At 41.8% G+C, this 21,035-nt stretch overlaps 1 long non-coding RNA gene across 1 annotated transcript in view; it reads right to left on the minus strand.

Moving 5' to 3' along the window:
- LOC127606490 (uncharacterized) overlaps positions 1–20,295 on the minus strand; it is a 34,711-nt gene extending 14,416 nt beyond the window's left edge. Inside the window, exon 1 of the long non-coding RNA XR_007963799.1 lies at positions 20,043–20,295. This is a non-coding gene — a long non-coding RNA (uncharacterized LOC127606490). The remainder of the gene's footprint in view (positions 1–20,042) is intronic.
- Between the last annotated feature and the right edge of the window lie 740 nt (positions 20,296–21,035).

Below are 21,035 nucleotides of genomic sequence, written 5' to 3' on the forward strand. Positions count from 1 at the left end.
AGTTCTACTCAATAGCGTCTCTGCGTCGTTTCACTTAATTCCTTGTAACAGACTTTACAGCCAATAAACTGCCGAGCGCATTTAGCTGTACTGGATGCAGTTTGAGTAAAATGGTTTTCTATTTGGGCAGATCAAATTTCACTCTTGTGGGAGGTAAAGGGGATGGAGGTGGGGGCTGGGGGGGGGCGGCCCCCAGGTATCGAAATTGAGTTGATGTTCGGTTTCTGACGGGGCATCGTAACTAGAAACGGTAAGGGTAGGAAGACTGCTTTGCACATCATTTGAAAGGAATCATTTGAAGAGTTCAATAAAGCAAATATCGTTGAAGTGATTTAATTACAGTTCTTAAAAGTGGTACAGTTTGGAGTTGAGTGCAAGTATTTTGCATATGCAGCTTTTGGGGGGGGGGCGAAGCTAAATCGATTGTTGCAAAATTCTCAGTTTCTCTCCTTATGCATGTGCAATATTTGAGTAATTTTTTTTTCTATCAAGGAATAACAACATACTGTACTTCCCAATTCCACAAATAGTGCTATTTAGAGCATTTCTTTGCATAAAATGAAAAATGGTGAACTATTAAATAGGCTAAGTGCTTTTTTTCCTCCATTTTTTTCCAGCGCTTTACGTCTCAGAAAATGAACCTGACGACAAATAAATTCACTCTACATTCTTGTCTATGGGAACTTTTAAAACTACGCAGAAAAAAAATGTGTTTGGCTATAGCTATGTAGCAAAAATAAATGTGGCTGCATTAAGAATATTAGGACTGTCGGACAGAATGATTGTAGCTGTTTAAGTTCCGCAAATTAAAACCAAAGTAAAGTTCAGCAAAATTTATTTAAATTTGATCGAACACTCGAGTATCTTCTGGCCTTTTCTTGTACAATAATGAGCCTCTGTGAATTCCCAGTTTGATGACGTGAACTGCCGGTGAACCCTTGTTAATTTCAGACGGACTCGTTTTGCTTTATTTATGAACTGGAGACTTAACATTGCGATCATTTAATGATAAGGTCATTCCATTTGGCATTGCCGTTTGTTGCTTAAACATCTCGCTGCGCTCTGCCACTCCATCAAGCAGACTCACCGGAGTGGCTGGATACAGAACCCAACAGAAATGGAGATATAATACAGGCGCCGCACGGTGCCGTATGGATCGCCCCGATGTGAGAACACAGCACGAGTCGATAGCCAAATGAAGAGAGATGCTGATGCGCATGACTCATAGCGGGAAGAGTTGACGTGCAGGCAAGGAGGCTGCATGAATCTTAATCAACGCAGATGAGGAGCGAGTAGGTTGCGTTACAGAAATGTGTCCAGCGTAATGATATCTGAACGCTCGTAACAGGGTTGGGGAAAAAGTTTCCTATTTTTACTTTTTATAACGTCCTCAGAGGATGAAAAAATATATACAGAACAAATGTCTATTATCCATCCATTTTCCGAAACGCTTTATCCTTATAAGGGCCGTGGGGCATGTTGCAGCCTATCCCAGTTATCTTCGGGCAGTAGGCGGGGGACACCCTGAACCGGTTGCAAGCCAATTACAAGGCACACAGAGACAAAAAAAAAATATTCACGCTCACACAGAGAGACAATTTAGAATGCTCCATTTTCCTGCCACGCACGTTTTTGGAATATGGGAGGAAACCGGATTACCCGGAGAAAACCCACGCAGGCACGGGAAGAACATGCAAGCTCCACACAGGAAGGCCGGAGTTTGAATCGAACCCTGCACCTCTGCACTGTGAGGTCGACACGCTAACCATTGGTCCACCGGGCCGCCCTGCTGAAGCGTTTGCTGAGTGGAATTACAATCAATGGCACTCAAATCTAGCTTGAAATAGTGTAAAATTGAAAGAAGACGACCGAAATAATATCTCAGCACAGCTGAGTTTTTGTTAGCATAGCTTAATTTTGTTGCAAATTATTGAATGTCATATGCGGTAATCCTGCTTTTTACGCCTACAGAAAGTGACAGTTGTCGGTTCATTTGATAATGTACATCATTGGGCATGATTATTGAAGTTAAATTGACACTTTAGTTCTTTAGCCATTTTCAGCAGTAAAAAAATGTGAATGTGTTTTTTAGAATGAAATGCTCTCGGGGGCCGGCCATAATTGGGCTCTGAGCCACAGGTTCCCCGCCATTGCCTTTAGACAAATAGTCACATGGACGACGTTGAACAGGACCAAGCAACCCTCCATCCAAAAGCCTGTGAGGTAGAAAATACGGAGGATGGAAGCAGATAAGGCGAGGTCAACGCCCGTGCTCCTGACAATGTTGTTTTATTAGCCCCCGTCAGCTTGTCATTTGCCCAACAGTAAACATACGGAACGGGCTTAATTAAGAATTTTTGAGCGGGGATACGGTCAAGTCCGGAAACATTAGCGAGATGCAACCGGGTGTCGTAAAGATTGATTGAGACCGAGGATGTGAGGGACGTGGCTGGAAACAGAAGGTGGAGGGAGGGCAGGGAGCGGAGGGGGAGGGCGGTGGTGTGTTCCAGCAATAGGGGGTATTCTTGTGTTGCTCTGGACAGTTAGGTACCGAACGATTTTTAATGCATTAACAGCCCACTTGCACTAAGTCCAGATCGCCGTTAAAATGTTTGACATCCTGCTCCGGGGATCAATGCACCCCGGACCGGACGCAGGGCCCCTGATAATAACGCAGTGCATACACTCACGCGTGCGGTTAGCTTAACAAGGCACAAACGTTGGGTGGTGGTGGTGGTGGAGCCGTCCGAAAAAAAAAAAACAACCTCTGGGACGTGTGTAGAAAATAAAAAAACAATACTTCTATCCACAACAATATCCGCAGGTAAAAGCATCTTTAAATCAAAACAGAACGAGCGCCAGTCGATGGCGGAGAGGCACGCAGACGGCGTAAAAGGCCCCGGCGAACTAAAAGAGTAATGAGCCCATCCATATCTCCCCGCGGACCTTAACTTTGCATTCAATACATTATTTACAGCTGAATTTTTTTTACTGAGGGATAGGTTCCTCTCAGGGGGTGTTTACAGAGTGCTGCGCTGCCTCCGTAACGTCTTGTTTACAGCCCCCACATGCGTGATGCGGACTAAGGGACATTTCGGGTGGGACTGTATTGGTAGAGCACGGTACAGCGCAATCCGTACCTGGGTTCTTGACAACAGCAAGAACCGCGAAACTTTGACAGGAAATGCTCCCACTGCAAAGGTTTATTTTATTTCTCGTCGCTATCCTAAAGAGGCACGGCAAGTGTGTTCAACACACACCTGCTGTATCGTTGGGGCTATATTTATTGATCTTTATCATTTATCTTCAAATGGCTCATATTTTTACGCTCGATTTGTATTTCTGTACGGCACTTAGTTGCAGCTGCTGCTGTTTTTAAAAGGTTATATAAATAAGAGTTGAGTGGAATCTGAAATGTCATGTATGTTCATTTAATTCATGCCTACATTTCAAAAAGTCCCATGTTAAAAGTCTTGTCTCCAAACTAAAAGCTTTTTTTTTTGGATTTATTTTTTTTTAATTAGTAAGCAGACAGTGCCCCGTTGAGGGAAGCAGAGCTCCCTCACAAGCATGGACGGGAGCTTTTATTTATGTTTCAACTTTATTATATCTCATTTATGCCCGGCGCAAGTGTTGATTTGACGACACTCATAGATCGGGTTTACGTCTGAGGTTTATGTGGGTGACTTTGAAGATAAACACTTGAAGGCTGGGAGGAAGAGGAAAAAAAATGATACTGGCAAAAAATTAAGGTGAAGTTGTTAAATGTACAACACATGTTTTTCGGTAAATTAAAATTGATGGGGGCAAATGTAATGTTAGTTGAAGGAATGGCCGGTGTGTCTCCTTGGTGGAAGTATAGTTTCCTCTCCGAGCAAACTACGATCCCACGCGGGCCGCATTACAGTCGGCGATGTGAACCACAACACTGAGATGCTCCGGATCATAACCAGACAATTTTTCCAGTTACTTGGATCCGAGTGTCTGAGATGTACCTTGGGCCAACCACATGCTGCTTCATGAATCTAAGGTCCAAGACGTATCTGATGCCGAAGCCCATTTCGATTAAAAAAAAAAGGACTTTGTTTCAGGTAAACTATAAACAAGTGTATGTTTGACCATGCTTGTTTTAATCGAATGAGAAGTCGCGCAGAGCAAACACGACATGCAATTTACAAAGTCTTCTGATGAACAGCTCCAGTCGAACTTCGTTACGCCGTACGTCGAGGGACGGAATGAATCTGTAGTTTGTTGTCACGATTTCCCCAAAAAGGACAGACTTGATATCATGACGCGATAGCTGCCTCTAGTTAAAAGGTTCATATTTAACTGTGAACAATTATATATTAGTGATTATGGCAGTTTACATGATCAATATTTTTGTATCATTGCATAATGAGTCACTGTAATGTTTAAAAAAAAAGGATTGGATTGTGTTTCAATTTGAACAATGAAGACCTTATCATACTGCATTTTGTAGATTTGCTCTATGCAATACAGTGGTGCCTCTACTTAAATTAATTGTTTCTGGAAGACATTTTTCAACTAGAAAATTTTGTAAGTAGAGACGTGTTTTCCATGTAAATGCCCTAATCCGTTCCAAGCCCCCCCCCCCCCAAAAAAGAATTCTGACATAAATGTTTTATAAAGCATAAAAATGGATCAAAATACAGTATGTAACAAATACATATGGCAATGAGATGATGGCACAATAAATGAGAGTTGTGATTAATGAAAAAAAATCAAAGAATAGTGTAAGGAATAAAAATGATGGTTATTTAAGTTTTAGCGGTATCCTCATAATTTTTTTTTTTTTTTTGGCTTCTTTAGTTCATGTTCTCTCTTAGAAGTGTTTTTTGCCTGGCGTTTTGTAAAGAACTGACGTTTGCTTTTGTTGGCTTTTAACAATCCTTTGAAAATGTCCAAGGCAAACATCAGCATAATGAGCGAAGTGGTGAAAACTCTTTCTGGGTGATTCACATTTCCGTAAAACTATCGGAACACCTCATGGCGCGAGGGGCGAACGATGGGGACGCTTCATAAACACATGGACGCACACGATAGGTCCTTCTTAGCCAATAGGATGTCAGGATGATGCTCGGCAATAGCCAATGGTAGAGCAGCTGGAAGTATGTTGCGTTCAGGAAACTCGGAGCTACGAGTATCGCCTCATCCTGTGTTTTTACCTTTTGAATGTTTACATTTCTTTCGCAACCAGAGGCAATATTTTCCTGTTGAGGCATTTCGCAACTTGAAAATTCCGTGTGAAAAGAAGCTCGTAAGTAGAGGTACCACTGTATCTCCTGTTCTTGTGAGGTTAAAACCAGACTGACAACGCTAGGCTTTTCCCTGTGTTTTCTCAAAGCAAAATATTGAAATAAAAGCATACAGGAGTGGTTTGGTCTTCCTTGTTGTTGATGATTTTTAGAAAATATATAAGAGCGTCAATATGTCAAAGACTAGCGTCTTTGTCTCCCTCCTTTCAAACCGACTATTTGTCATCTCTGCAACAGAGCATTTTAAAAATTTAAGCTGGAGCCAACCCCCACACCTCTTTCCACCTCGGCCACCCCCCTCCCATTCTCACTCTCAATTCCCCAGACTCAAGCCAGCAGCAATCAATACGCTTATTGATCAGCTCTCTCCATTCCCATTACACACCAGTGCCAAAGGAGTCCGACCATTTTCCCCGAAAAGCTGCATCTGGAGCATATTTGCAATGGTAAAGGTTTGCTCTCATTGTGCCGGCTTATTATTGAATTGTACTGCGGGAGAGTGTTTTGCTGCACGGTGATGTCCACTTGAGAGGATACACTGTAAAAATAAAAATAGTGGCTCCTTTCAAGGTAAGTGTGTAAATTAACCCTGCGGGATTTTGTAGAAAATTTCCATCACGAGGTCGAAAGTTGAAATTGAGCAAAAACAGCTAACCGGTGTCAAAGAATGTGCTCCAGTTCCAATTTGCATCTCTACATTCAATCCAATGACAGTATTTAGAGTGGCTCACTCAAAGATAATGTTGCAAACGAACCCTTCAGGATCATTTTGAACAAGGGTTCTCAAAGATTTTACACCAAGATCTTACATCTTAACCTTTTCATGCAGCCTGTAACCCGATAACATGGTAAGTTGTCCACTATAGTAACTAACCGTTGTCCCTGAAAGGGTTAAAGGAGCTCTTCAAGTACCATGAAGACAAATGTTAAAATACAGTTTGAAGAATAACATTGTGCCTCAATATAGGAAAACAAACCAAAAAAACTGTCCTCAAATAATGTTTCAATTCAAATGTATTGCCCATCAAACTTAAAAAAAGAGATTTACTTATTGCATCCAGTTTCAAAACAAGAGTTCCTTAAGTTGAACTAAAAAAATACAGTCATGCCTAAAAACTAAAACTCACTGTAACATAAAGCCTTAACATTTAACATTGAATTCAGTCATTCTTTGGGTGCTGTGCATATACCACATTTGCGTAGAAGAACACACGCCAAACGTTTCATTCATATCTTCACGTTCAACCCACTGACAATATTCTGTCGTTCTCTCACTCATTCCGTTTTCTCCTTGAATTTGTCACCCATTCGTGTGTAGAGAGCAATTTGTTTTCTAGTTGTTTCCTACTTCATTTGTCTCTCCGCTCTCTCGCTTGCCATAGACAATGCTTTGGGCAAAATCAATACTGCAAGGAAGGGAAAAAAAAGAAAAAAAAGGAAAACAGAAGCGAAGGCATATTTTTAGCCTGTTATTACATGGGCTTGTGTGAAGGAAAACAGTATTGGTGGGAAAGCTCGACCGTGCCAAGGTGCAGGTCGGTATGGGAACGATTGGGCGGGCGGTCGAGACACCGTCAACGTGCGGGAGTGAGAATGATGGGAGACGGGAGAGTCAAATGGAGATGGATCCAAGCAAGCTGCAGATAAGGTGGTGTGTACAAAGTAGAGAGAAAATGTCCCGACTCTCACTGCCACAAAAACTACACCGGCACAATCGTATGAGAATTGGTACATTAACTCCAATTGACAGGCTAACAAACATAGCATCAGTAATTATTGCAGTTTATCCATCCATCCATTTTCCGAACCGCTTGATCCTCACTAGGGTCGCGGGGGGTGCTGGAGCCTATCCCAGCTGTCTTCGGGCAGTAGGCGTGGGGGGACACCCTGAATCAGTTGCCAGCCAATCGCAGGGCACACAGAGACGAACAACCATCCACGCTCACATTCACACCTAGGGACAATTTAGAGCGTTCAATCAGCCTGCCATGCATGTTTTTGGAATGTGGGAGGAAACCGGAGTACCCGGAGAAAACCCACGCAGACCCGGGGAGAACACAGGGAGGCCGGAGCTGGAATTGAACCCGGTACCTCTGCACTGTGAAGTCGACGTGCTAACCACTGGACTACCGGGCCGCCTATTGCAGTTTACTTGACCGCAAATGGTGCAGCAACACATAGACGTGCATATGCTCTGTGCAAAGAGAGTAATATTACTGCAGCTGACTGAGTCAGTTGTGAAACTCTTCCTGTTTCATGCTGTCCCTTGGTGGCCGAGGCGCACATACCAGGAGTATGATGTACGTAGGTATTGACGCATCATATCATGATGCACCAACTCTTTCATTCTTTACATTCACTTGTATTTATTTCTATTTTTACTATTGAGCAATAATCCTAATGGGTCAGGGATTTCAATAAGGGTTTCAAATTGGTATGAGAGTTTCAAACTGGGGTTTTGAAAGCAGTTTTTCAAGGGAGGCCTACGGTTACAAGACAACATTTGGTATTCAAAACAGGATTGGGATTTCAAAGTACCGGTAGTGTCCCAAGGCGGGTCTCAAGGCGTGGCTGCAGTTCCAAATCGGGGTTTCAACAATGGGTTCGTTTCTAGGGTTTTAAGACATGGTAAGGGTTTGAAATGAGGGTTTTAAACCAGGACTCGGGCGTTAAATAAGAATTTCATGCCAGGGTTAGGTTTGAAGGGAGGATTAAGCTTCAAATTTGTCTTCACGCCCACTGTTTAGGGTTTAGAATTCGGGTTTCGAGACAGAATTAGGGCTTTTAAGCCTTTCACGGACAACGGTTACTACTGTGTTCAGCTTACCATATTGTCAGGTTACATGGTGCATGAAAGGGTTAAACCTGGGCGATATTTTCAAGACAGAAGTCGGATTTTTTTAAAACCTGGTCTATCACACTGAATAGTCTCAACAGCAGTGTCATCTTTTTGCAGTGTTGTGTTGAACTATTTTGCTCTGCAAGAGCCTCAACTGCCAGTAAGAGGGTCTGCACAGCACCAACAAAGCCGTGCTATAAATACCCCCCCCCCCCCACCCGCGAGTGCATGTTTGCGCTCCGAGAGGAAGGCCGTAGCCTTCACTCCCGGCCTTCCGACGGACTCCTCCTCTCGGCTTCACCTCTGTGCCGCTGTCCGTCAACCCGTGGCTACGGAGACTGCGCGCGATTGGCTGCCGAAGAAGGATGCTCGGGAGTCATCGATTTATCTGCGGTATTAGGGGATCAATTAATCCCCATTGTGTGCGCCAGCGCAGATAGCGCGATGTGTCTTATTCCTGCCGGGTCTAGATAAGAGTTGCTCTCCTCCTCTCTCTTGGCCCGTCACTTCCCGCCATCAACAACAAATCAAAACGGTCTGTGAAAAGGGGTGAAGGCGCACAGAGGGGTCCCCCTCCTTCACCTCAACTGCAGGTGGGGGCGGGAGAGCGGTTGTTTGGTCGCAAAATGAACGTCGATATGAAAAGTCGTCGGGGCAGAATAAATGATGCTCGTTTGGCGGGAGGAGACGTTGCCATAACGATAAAAAGGTGAGAGTGTAAGCAGCTGATATGGATGAGTAGTGATCGTCTTCTTGTTGTATTGGCAGCAAGATGGAAATGGGGAGGAGGGGAAAAAGGACGGAACAAGTATTCCGCACAATCCCAAATTTGAAACAACCACATAACTTTGCCTCGGGAGAGACAGCTAGCTTGAGGCTAACCACATATGACCGACTAGTATCAGTGCAGCGTTCAAACCCTTCAACAATGAGTATTTTAAAGCAAAACGTGGAGAAACACATGCACAGATAGCAATACTCACAGGCATATGTCTTTATCCTCTGCGAAGAACAACTAATATTACTGAGGCTAACTCAGGAGGACTTATTGGAGGGACACATCTACAGAGCTGTTTCGAAGAACGAATGACTTGTGCGTGAAATCGTTTTAACCGATTATTTGTGCTTTGATTGAATTAAATCCTTTCCTGTTCACGTAGCAGGATTTGATGTGCTGTGGTGCTTTCATTTCATTAAAACATGAGTGAAATTAATGGCTCCAACTATGCTTCATCTCGTCTTGTTGAGAATTTCTGTAGCCGTTCTATTTGCAGCTTCACTGCTCGACCACGAGGCGTTCTGTATAGTGAATGTTTATTTTGGTTTGTGGAGAATTTCTAGGATTTAATTGTTATTTCTCCCCCCCCCCTCCCTCCCAATGTATTTCATTGGGTGGCAATCATATGTACATTTTGGCTATTCATGATCATGTCCCAACCCCCTGCCATTGTGTCGACTTTATCATAAATGAATAAAACTGTTTCAATAGATTGGAGAGATTGACATCTGTCAACACAACACCATCGCATGCCAAAATAAGAGCCGTATCACTCAAAACCGAGCCTTGTTATCCATCTAAAGACAAAAATTTGAAAATTCTGTCGCAGGTGTACCTAATGAAGTGTCCAGGAATCAAATATTTAGAGAGAAGAATCGGTGCAGATATTTTACTCAGGCCGTACGATGATGTGCGGTTCTAAAACAAACAAACAAACCAAGAAGAAGCAAAACGCTAAGCAAGTGAGGTACTCTGACAGAAGTGGGTGCTAATTCCTACTTTTCAGTTTAAATAAAGATTGGAGCTGGATAAAAGCCATTAGGGGAGAAATCAGACAGGGCATGCTATGTAGGACAAGAGCTGACTGCAGGGAGGTGAGTGCTGGGATCAATACTCAGTCGATGAGCTCAACACCCGCTGCTGAGCGCACGCACACACACACACACACACACATACACACACACACACACATACAGTGAGAGAGAAAGAGGGGCATGTGGTACATTGCAGGGCATCTGCATGTTTGTGTGCGTGCGTGGGCTACGGTGACTAATGGAGAGCGGCACACAATGCGAAGTGCAACGAGAGAAGTGTGAAGCACAACATGCTCGCTGTCGTTTGTTGTGATAGAAGTATTAGAAAAGGAAACGTGGGACCGAGATGGAAAGGTGGACAGGCGCACAGATGCATTTATTTTATTTATTTTTAGAGGTGCGCCGCCACTAACAAAGATGGATGTTTGTGAGGAGACCATCTTGAGCCTCATCGAAGCCCCCTCCCCTCTTTTTCTCTCTCTCGGCAGAATTGATTGACTGTGTCTCCTCCATCCGTCTCTCTCTGTTGCTTAGCAACGGGTGCTCTATCAGGTGTGGAGGGTGGGAGTTCCACTGTGGGATTGGGCTGGGTGGTTAAAGGATGGGTCCGGCGGGGTGGGTGCTTGTTTGGGTGCTCGGTGGGGTTCATTAAGCAAAAGCCAATTGGACGTTTTATTCAGATGGATCCATGTGTTCTACCATCGGAGGGTAGGGGTGGGAAACCTGATGACGTGGCCCATTTCTGGGCTTTGAGACATTTTGAGAGACACACCCTCCAAATCTGAAAACAGACTACAGTGGCCTTCACTCTATCTATTGAGTTATCATTCTATTTATCAATCTACAAAGACAACTCCAGTGAAGTCGGGACGTTGTGTTGAAATAGTTTACAAATCCTATAATTCACTGAATATTCTACAAAGACAAGGTATTTTGTTTTCATACTGATAAACTATTGTTTAACAGCAAATAATCATCAACTTAGAATTGTATGGCTGCAACATGTTCCAAAGAAAAAAAAAGCCTGGGCAGGGTCATGCTTACCACTGTGTTACATTATGGTTTCCTTTAATAATATTTTTTAAAAAACCTTTGGGACACTAATTGTTGAAGCTTTGTAGGTGGCGTTCTTTCCCATTTGTTTGATGTACAGCTTCATTTGTTCAACAGTAAATGATCTCTGTTGTTGTATATTGCGTTTTATAATGAGCCACACATTTTCAATGGGAGACAGGTCTGGACTGCAGGCAGTACCCGCACTCTTTTGCTATGAAGCCACACTGTGGTAACGCATGTAGAATATGGTTTAGCCTTATCTTTCTGAAATAACAAAGGACGTCCAAGAAAAAGACATTGCTTGGATTGCAGCATATGTTTCTCCAAAACCTGTCTATACCTTTCATCGTGTAAGTTACCCATGCCATTGCCACGAACACTGCCCTATGCCATCACAAATGCTGGCCTTTGACCTTTGCGTCCATAACAGTCCAGATGGTTCTTTTCCTCTCTGGCCCAGAGGACACAACGTCCATAATTTGCAAAAACAATTTTTATGTGGACTCGTCAGACCACAGAACACTTTTCCCACTTTGTCCATCTTTGATAAACTCGGGCCCAGAGAAGCCGCCGGCATTTCTGTGTTGATGATAAACGGCTTTTACTTTGCATAGTAGAGTTTTAAGTTGCAGTTCCGGATGAACAGTAGTGCCGCTTTCTATTTCGGAAGTGTTCATGACCCCACGTGTAACAATAACATTTATAAAATTGAACATTACAAGCATTATTTTTCTCTCTATATTTTTTTTAAATTGTAGTCATTGTGATTTGATAATTGCCTTCTTTCAGAGTTAACATAATTCAACATGTCTCCAATTAGGCTTTACGGAAGACGACTCTTCCCATCTGCATTTCAGTAAATCACACCACCCCACACCCCCACCCGCCACGATTCGTCAAAACATGGCAATAAGCATTTGTTCATTTTTAATATAAATGTAAGACCTTAGGGGGGCTTTATTAGAACTTATATGGTCCCTGATAAAAAATAAATAAACTAAACAGTGATCTGGGGCATCTGAAAAAGAAACACCAGGCTGAAGCGAGCGTTTGATATCAGTGCCAGAAGAAGAAAAGGGAAAAAAAAGACGGTGCTTTGTGCAAAAGCTAACGCTTTCCCTGCAGCCGTGTCACTGTTTCATGTCAAAAAAAAAAAGAAACACTTTAAAATACATCTCGCCTCCTCTTTTCTCTCTGTATTCCACTCAAAACAGACAACTTCCAAAGCAGATGTGTACTCCCCACCCCACCCTCCACACTGTGACCTCCCTTTTCCCACATAACCATAACAAACAGCTTTGCTGTGCAGGAATTACACAGCAACATGGAACAAAAGGCTGATTTAAAAAGGCAAAGAATGAATCCACTTAAGGGAGCGAGTAAGTGTTGCGCACGAGGCGTTATTCGCTGTTTTTTAAGAGCGTATCTTTTGATCTACACTTAATGTGTGATCCCCTTCGAGGAAGAAGAGCAGGCGATTCCTTAAGCCTAATAAATCCAGCGTTAGCGGTAAAGGGTGGGGAGGAGGGGGTGAAGGCTGCAGAAGAAGAGGCGTTGAATAATGCTCTTAAGTAGCTGGCGGGATCATACGCATACTTGGCAATATTGAATGAGCCTAAGCTCCAACCAATGAGACATTATGAATGTATAGATAGAGGATATGCATGCTTAATCCAACACATCCAACTCAGCAAAAGGGGAATAAGCAGATTGGAGCCTATGGAGAACTCCATCGGGAACCCCGTCTATTTTTTAAATTAATGATATCTCTTTGTGAACGATTTATGGAGTAAAAAGAAAAAAAAAGTCTAGACAAGCCTGTTTATAAAACAGATTTTTACGATATAAAATTAGACCATGGCAAGTCATTTCAAAACTTTTTCCAGCATTAATTTAATCTTTGCAACAATAGATTTTTCCCCTAAATTCTTTTAGAGGGGAAGTAGAAATAAACAACTCAAATCATCTGGTTGTACAAGTGACCAGTAATAAGGAGAGGCTTGGTTGAGAATCAACCAATCTCATTCAAACCCTTGTTAAATGGAAGTCAGCACACAGTGTCTCTGATTAACCTCAAATAAAGCTCTGATGTTCTAGTTGGCTTTTCTAGTCATTTTCCCGCACTTTGGCAGGACATTGTTATGATCAGATGAAAACAAGGATAAAAGTTTTGGGATGCTGTCGTTCCGAATGTTATGTTTGATACAAGCACAACACTGTGAAAACATGCAAGCAGAATCATGATTTCAGGTTGTTTATTCTTCGGCTAAAATTGAGGCCTGAGATAAGGTGAAGGGAATTATGAACGGCTGAAAACAGCAGTCAGGGTAAGTAGAAAATCTCCAGGCTTCTGTTAGGCAGCAAAAATGTCAGGAAAAGCCTACTCGAACGGCTGCACTTTTGGGTGGTTAGTCAGAGGCTATTTAAAAAGTGGCAGCATAGACTCCCATTTAACATTAGTTTGAAAGGGATTGGTAAATTCTGAACCCAGCCACATTTGCAGTTTTAATAGGGTGTGCACATTTGTGCAACCATCCTTATCGCAGCTGTTGATTTCGACTCCATCCATCCATCCATTTAATCAATACTCTAGCTATCCAGATGTACCTGTTTTGGAGGCTTGTGCAAGTGTCTCTCATCTCCATCTGTTTACTTTGTTTGTATAAAATCCATGCAATGGTCTTTGCATATAAATCAGGTCATGCACAGGTCATTTCCGTCAAAGTATGGCTATGCTAAATCTGTTCTCTCTTCAAGACTAAAATCTAATTCTCTAATTATGAGCATGTTCCTATAAAAATAATAATGCTCCTATTCCCTTACAGGCTGTTTGAATTAGCAACACTGCAATCTATATTCCTACAAATGCCAACACTACATGACTTATATATATATATATATATGTGTGTGTGTGTGTGTCCAAATTTAATTCATACAATACAATCTAATGTAGACATTTCATAAGGAACAGCCTCCTGTATGGAATAATTGAAGGTACAAGCATTTGCGCAAAATGTGCCATTGAACACGCTGCTTCTGGTTTATACAATATTATTACTTTTTTCACTTAAGTTATGACTATACTGTATTAAATATTTCCTAAAGTACTAAATAAGTACTAAATCCAAACTGATTTATGCATTCTTTCTCGGCACGTATAGTTGTACTATATTTATCAACCCTATCAATGCTCAATCCACTGCAACCATCGAGAGTATATACACGCGTTATAGTAATCCGCAGCACACTGAAGCAAATGAAGGAACGATGTGAAGGAACACACACATATACACACACACACACACACGCGCGCGCGTTTTATAAATATTGTATATTATATATATTTAATATTTGTATTGAGCTCAATCTATTGTATGCCACGGAATATATATATATATAAAATCCTCTATATTTGAGTTGTGTGTATCACTGTCATGAATTGCTAATTTAGCACAATAAATATGCGTGCATAGTGAAAGGTGTTGTAAAGCAAAGCCAAACAAATCAAAATATTTCGTGCAACATGCCGTAATCCACCCGCAATCGGATCAATAACGCATTGAACGAATGTGTTCGTGCGAAGGCGCGCGCGCGCGTGTGTGTGCGTGTGTGTGTGTGGTGGAGGTGGGGTATGTGTGTGTGAGTGTGATTAGTGCCTCCAAGTGATTGAGGAATACGTCTGACTGATGCTTATTGCACCAACGGCCTGTCCATATGCAGCAAATATAAATATAAACGGGTGACTCTTAGGACCATGAAAAATGTATTTTATTTCAAGTCGAGTTTTTTTTTTGAGTGGGTAAAGAAATACGTGCAATATAAATGATTCTGTGCTTTTACAATAAATACATAAACACTAATTCAGAACGTGGTCAGAACAGGAAATGAAACTTCAAATAATTGAGGTTAAGTACTGGATTTCAAAGCATAGAACACGTAAAAGTCGCATAATAAAATATAAATACAATACGCAAACGATTCCGTTTGCTCGTAATCGGATATATGATGCTTTATTAAGTGTTACCATTGACGAAATGAATAAAGCCTTGCGAAGAGAAAACAGGCATTTTGCCACGCCAAAAGTTAAAAAAATATACACATGCATAGCTATAAAAAAATAATTTACCCATGCAGAAAAGCGAAAGCAGAGTAAAGAAAAGACACGAGCCCAATTTTCTGCGACGATCGATCAGCCTGCGGATTCATCGATACTGCACCGGGGCTATTGATCAAGCTCCCTCCTCTCTTGCCGGACCCCGCTTTTCAAATGCAAATCCACCTAAATAATAATCTATGGCAAGAACACTAATTCCTTAACAAACTGCGGCCAAACGCTTCACAAACACCGCCATTCAGTGGCCAAAGTGATTCGAGGCCTCTCTTTTTCCGTTCGAAAAAGACACAGATATCCATAGATTTAAAAAATAAATAAAATAAAATAAGCTAAATCGTATGCAAAGCGAAGGACAAACGTGGGCATCGATTCGGCCTGCAGACTGCCTGGTAAAAGTTTTACACAACAGGGACAAAGTCCAAGAAGCAGCCTGCTTCGCGCATGCGCAAAAGAAAAAAAATTAAACATTTATTTTCTCTTTGAAAATCCGTGAACATGACATTGGAAATATAACCCCGACATTATTTAATTTACACGTAGGCACACGCAAAACCACCATGTGTGTGTGCGTGTGTGTGTGTGTGTGTGTGTTTGTTTCTGAGGGGGGGTCTTGTGATCAATGACACATGACGAAACACTGCTACTTAACTTTTGCCAAGAGTAAATATACTTTGGAATACATTAAAGCGTGATACATCAGCCGCATCAGTCTCTCAAGAAGTCGTGAAAAGATTAGCGTGTCCACACGGACGGGGTGGAATATTGACTGTACAGAGGAGCTAACACCGCTAAAATAAAACAATAGATCGGTTTGAAAATAGACAAAAATGACCGAAGTAGAAATATGTTCAATAAGGTTCAAGCTATTAAAATGTATAAGAAAGGCTATCTGTTGTTTTAGTCAATCATTTGTTTTGTTTTTTCTAAACGAGTATAGTTTTATTTTGTTGGAGGTATTAATATTCATAATTAATTGAAGTTCTTAAACCAGTAGGTGACTATTTAAAATTGGGACCAGAGCGGGTTATTTTTTTCACAGCGCTATCGAACCTTCAAAAATGCATCGATCGAAAAAGGTTGCTGTAGGGTTCATCATTGATTATGTGATCAGCAAAATGACAGCAGCGCTTTAAGATAACAACAAAATGATCTGGAGGGGGAAAAAAACAGGCTGCGGGAGACAAAGAGGTTACAAGGTAAAAACATTTTTTTTTCTTCTAAATAGGTCAATTTCCAGCATGTCGAACTTTTCTTCAACTTAAAGAAGAACAAACACACAAACTGGCTCCAGCGGCAAAGTTTTTTTTTTCCTGTGTGGTTTTCTTTGGTCAGCTCGCGTTATTGTGTGTCGTAAAATGTAAATATATGTTCAATGTATTTCAATGTATTGATTCTCCTAACCAATACAGGAGCAGCTCTGATCGTACAGCCTTGGGTGCAGTGCGGATTTGACAGCTCAATAAGAAATATGTAAATAAATGTCTTTAATGTGAATAACAACAGGAACTTTTCCGGATTTTTGTATTGGTTTGTGCTGGTGATAAAATCACCTTAAATATGCATTCGAATTCTGTACAAATAAATAAATAAATAAACAAATAGATTTAAAAATGCATCTTGTCCTCTGTGACTGCTCTGATAAAAAATAACTGTTGAATGTGCATTCAAAAACGGCGAACAGAAAATAACAGGAAAAAGATTCAACATTTCTACATTTAATCCACCATAAGCGTCCTCTGTGATGTTGCGAATCTGCATTTTTTTTAATCATATTGTCTTTGCGTACTTGTTAAAATAGCCAACTATTGAATTTGCGTTCAATATCTAGGATACACATTTACTTTGGCTTAAAAAAGGTGGAAAAAGATATACATTTGCGTTCTCGTTTACAGTCCCGACATACATTTCCAGTGTACATACGGTTGTTTTTATTTATGTACCAGAAGTGTCACCATGAACTTACTCATGGATTTGCGTCGGTTGGTGAATGTCAACGTCGTGTTCCGGCTTCCGTACATATTACACGCATAATTAAAAAGAAGAACGAAATGAAGAAAAATTACAACGTACGCGCATTCTGGTTTTATAGTTGCCAACTTTCCACTCGGTCCATTTTGTCCTTTATCGAGAGACTGCGTGTGACGAGAATCACTTCAATCCATGAAGTTGCACCGCGCGGCCGTGCAATGAGCGCGCCGTGGCCGACTCGCTGAGCACCGATGACGGATTCGCTGCTGTGCGGGGCCTCGGTAATTCATTTTCGATAGCGGTGCTTTGCCGGGATCAATAGAAGGATATTAACGCGAGCGGACATTCTTGCCGCTGCTGTTGTTGTTGTTGTTCTCTTCTGGTGGCGGTGATGATGGTGATGGCGGTGGCACAAGCCAGAAGGTGCCATCAACATGTCGCTGCTCTCATTTTGTGCGCCTCTGCAGTTTACAAATGGCTTTGATCTACGCTGCTAAGAAACATCCGCAGACATGATTTGAAGCGAGGAGCACATGATTAGCGACGCCAATTGCTTTGTTTGGGCTATTTGGTTTTAACCGCTAATGGCCTCATTATTTTTGCATAACATCGGCATATATACGCTCATTTGTAGATAAGGGCCCGCCGAATGCACAAAAACAAGCCCCTGCTTACATAAACAATAAATCACTTTGAAAATGTTTTGATTTGTAGCGGTAACAGCAGCACACTGGTATCAGCAGCACACTGCAGCAAGTGGTGGGCAACATATGGCTCACAAGCGATTAGATGGTCCAGCAAGAGGAGCAATTGATTCATACGGTTATCGAATTCAAAAACAAACATGCATAGGAGTTATAAAAATCCAGCAAATGGTGATATGGTCATAACAATTTTGCGATTCACATTTTTGTTACTGGGAAACATGGCGGGCTTTTAAAATAGATTAGTCCTTAAAAAAAATCAAAAAAGGCAAAAATTGGACCGACCTGCTACTTAGGTGAATTTGACCCAACCGTGCAAAGTTTTGCACCAACATTTTGTGTCACTGTCAACAAAAAAAGGTTTCATCGAAAACCAGCCAGAAAATTGGGTCAAAGTGGTCCGAGTCGTGGGTCTGTCCAATTTCTGAATAAATTGGGTTATTTTTGACTCAGCAATTTTAAGCGTGAATGGTGCACATATAGCACAATTGTGGTGCAACCACAAGTTAGCATTATCAAAGATGGGGGGGGGGGAAAGACTGAAAAATGAATGATGCACTGACAAAACTGTTGGTTCAAAAATAAAGACATAAATAAACAAACAATACAAATAAAAATAGACGGACTGGCTACATGGGTCAATTTGCCCTCAACCTATTTATGGGGTAGTTTTATTTAAAAAAAAAAAAAGATTTGTGGAAAACAATCCAGAAAGTTGTGTCAAACTGAACTAGTAGCGTAAGAACAATTTTAAGTGTTCAATCAGCCTGCCGTGCGTGTTTTTGGAATGGGGGCGGGGGGACTGGAGGACCCGCAGAAAACCCACGCGGGCCCGAGTCGAACATGCAAACTCCACACAGGGAGGCCGGAGTTGGAATTGAACCTGTACCTCTGCACTTCAAATTCGAAATGCGAACCACTGGACCACTCTAAAAACAGTTGTGTCAAAAATAACCCATATGGGTTCAAAAAGGGACCGACCCAATAAACTCCAAAATGGCAACCAGATTCCGCTCTTTAGGCCCCCCTGCAATCCAAACTTCAACCCAATCTGCTGGCTCAAAATCATAAACCCAACCATGGGTAAATATGACCAATCTGCACAGAATCCACAGCTGCCCAACGAGTGGATTAGGAAAACAAGCCAGCATTAGCAGTGCATACAGAATCAGAACCAACCAAACAAGACTGCATTGGGGAGCATTTCTCCCATGCAGCCCCGTGCGAATCCAAGTCTGAATGCTTGTCTGCACGTGCCCTCTGAATGACTGGCAACCAATCCAGGGTGTAGCCCTCATCTCGCTCAAGTCAGAATACACTCTAGTCTAGATCATGCATGACAAGTATAGGTACTCTCGAAAACGGATGGATAAATACCCAAATCTAGTCTGATCCTCAAAGCACTCGATGACCGTTTCCCCACGCACCCTTTTTGAAACCATCCTATGTTAAAGCATATTGGCAGGTTTCACCCTCTTGAGAAAGAAATGCATGACAACATCCCGAGCACATTTATAGCTCCCTCATCCACCAGCCTTGCTCATGCGGAATCCATTTCCACCATCCCCATATGTGTTGCTGCATCTGTACGAATATACCCCCCCCACACACACACACCTTCCAATAGGCACCGGGCTATATTGACGCACCTCCTGATCCATACTCACTTCGACAGTGATGGATCACTGACCTGGATTGATGTCAGCCAGCAGCGACTTTCATATAAGGAACCTCCGAAATGGAACATGAATCGGCAACATGAATCTGTCGGTTGACTTTCAAAGTTCTTGCGCAACAACTTTCCTCCATAAGAAATAAAAAGGGAAATTGAATTCTATTTTTTCCCCCCCAGGTTGAAACTGTCGGCATCATTTATGCGTGATTTAAAAGGTAACATCAGCACTTGGAGCCTTTGTAACCGGCACACAAGTTAATCAGCGGAGTGCGAAACTAACAAAGTAAAAACACTCAGCTTTCAAAGGGAATCGAAGGACATTTATCAGATACACTATTTTGCAATCGCAGGTGTGTCATGTTGAAAAAAAAAAGTTTTACATTTGTTCCACTTCATTTCGTCAGGTGGTTGCATGAAATAAAATCAGCTGAATCCAGATACGTTTTTTTAAAGTCATCTACTTTGTACTTAAAACATATATCAGATGATTTGATTTTGTCCAGGGTGAAACTGTCACCACCTTGAAGGTTTTTAACATATCACCAAGGGAAAAACATGTAAACCTGTAAGATGAAACTTTAAAAGCCAAACTACTCACCCTTTTGAAGACACTCGACAGACACATAACGCAGCGGAGGAAAGAAAGATGCTTGCATTCAGTCACCGAGTTTCCGTGGACAACATTTTGGTGCCTCTCTGTTCATGAAAGAAAAAAAATCCACAATGATCAGTACAAAGGCTTGAAACTGACAACAACAACAACAAAAACTAGAAATGAACAAATGAAAATCAGGAACAGAATTATTTTGTCTGTGACTGTAGCCTGTAGGATGACTTCCAACAGTAAGCGAGCTATCCGACACTGGGCCGCACCTTAGGCTCGGGATACATAGATTTTGTTTGTTTGTTTGTTTTGGATGCAGCATAAGTTCAAGACACCTTGTACTGGTTTTAGGTTTCCTTTGGTGGGCCGTAATGAATTTTGGGAAACCATATCAATGTGTAATCACCTTTACATATTACATGCACGGCGCACAACAAATTGATGGATAACTTGCTTTGGAATCAGAAGTCATGAATATAATAATAGTCCTTATTGTGGATTACATATGACAATTTGAAATTTTGGTTCAGACTTTAGTAAGCATCATGGAACTTAACATGCATTCGCGGGCCACATAAAATGATATGAGGGGCCAGATCTGGCCCCCGGGCCTTGACTTTGACACTGGTGCTTTAGATGCACACTGAGGCAAAGTCTCCTTCTACGTCTTACTGTATGTTTAAAATTTGAATTCTACATTTTGACTTAGATGTGGGAGGAAACTGGAGTACCTGGAAAAAAAACAACGCAGGTGCGGGCTTGGGGTGGGGGTAGACATGCAAACGCGACACGGGAAGGAATCGATTCCTGAACCTCTGTTCAGTGAGGCGGACATGTTAACCGGTAAATCACTGAGCTGCCCCTTTGAAAACATATTTTAACTTAATAATTTGGACGATGCATCATTTTAGAATCATACCCGGAGTGGGGAGTTGAAATTGGTGTTGATCCCAGACACTAAAATGATGCACAATAAACTCAATTTCA

Source organism: Hippocampus zosterae, chromosome 8 (genome assembly GCF_025434085.1).
Source record: "Hippocampus zosterae strain Florida chromosome 8, ASM2543408v3, whole genome shotgun sequence".
NCBI classification, from domain to species: domain Eukaryota; kingdom Metazoa; phylum Chordata; class Actinopteri; order Syngnathiformes; family Syngnathidae; genus Hippocampus; species Hippocampus zosterae.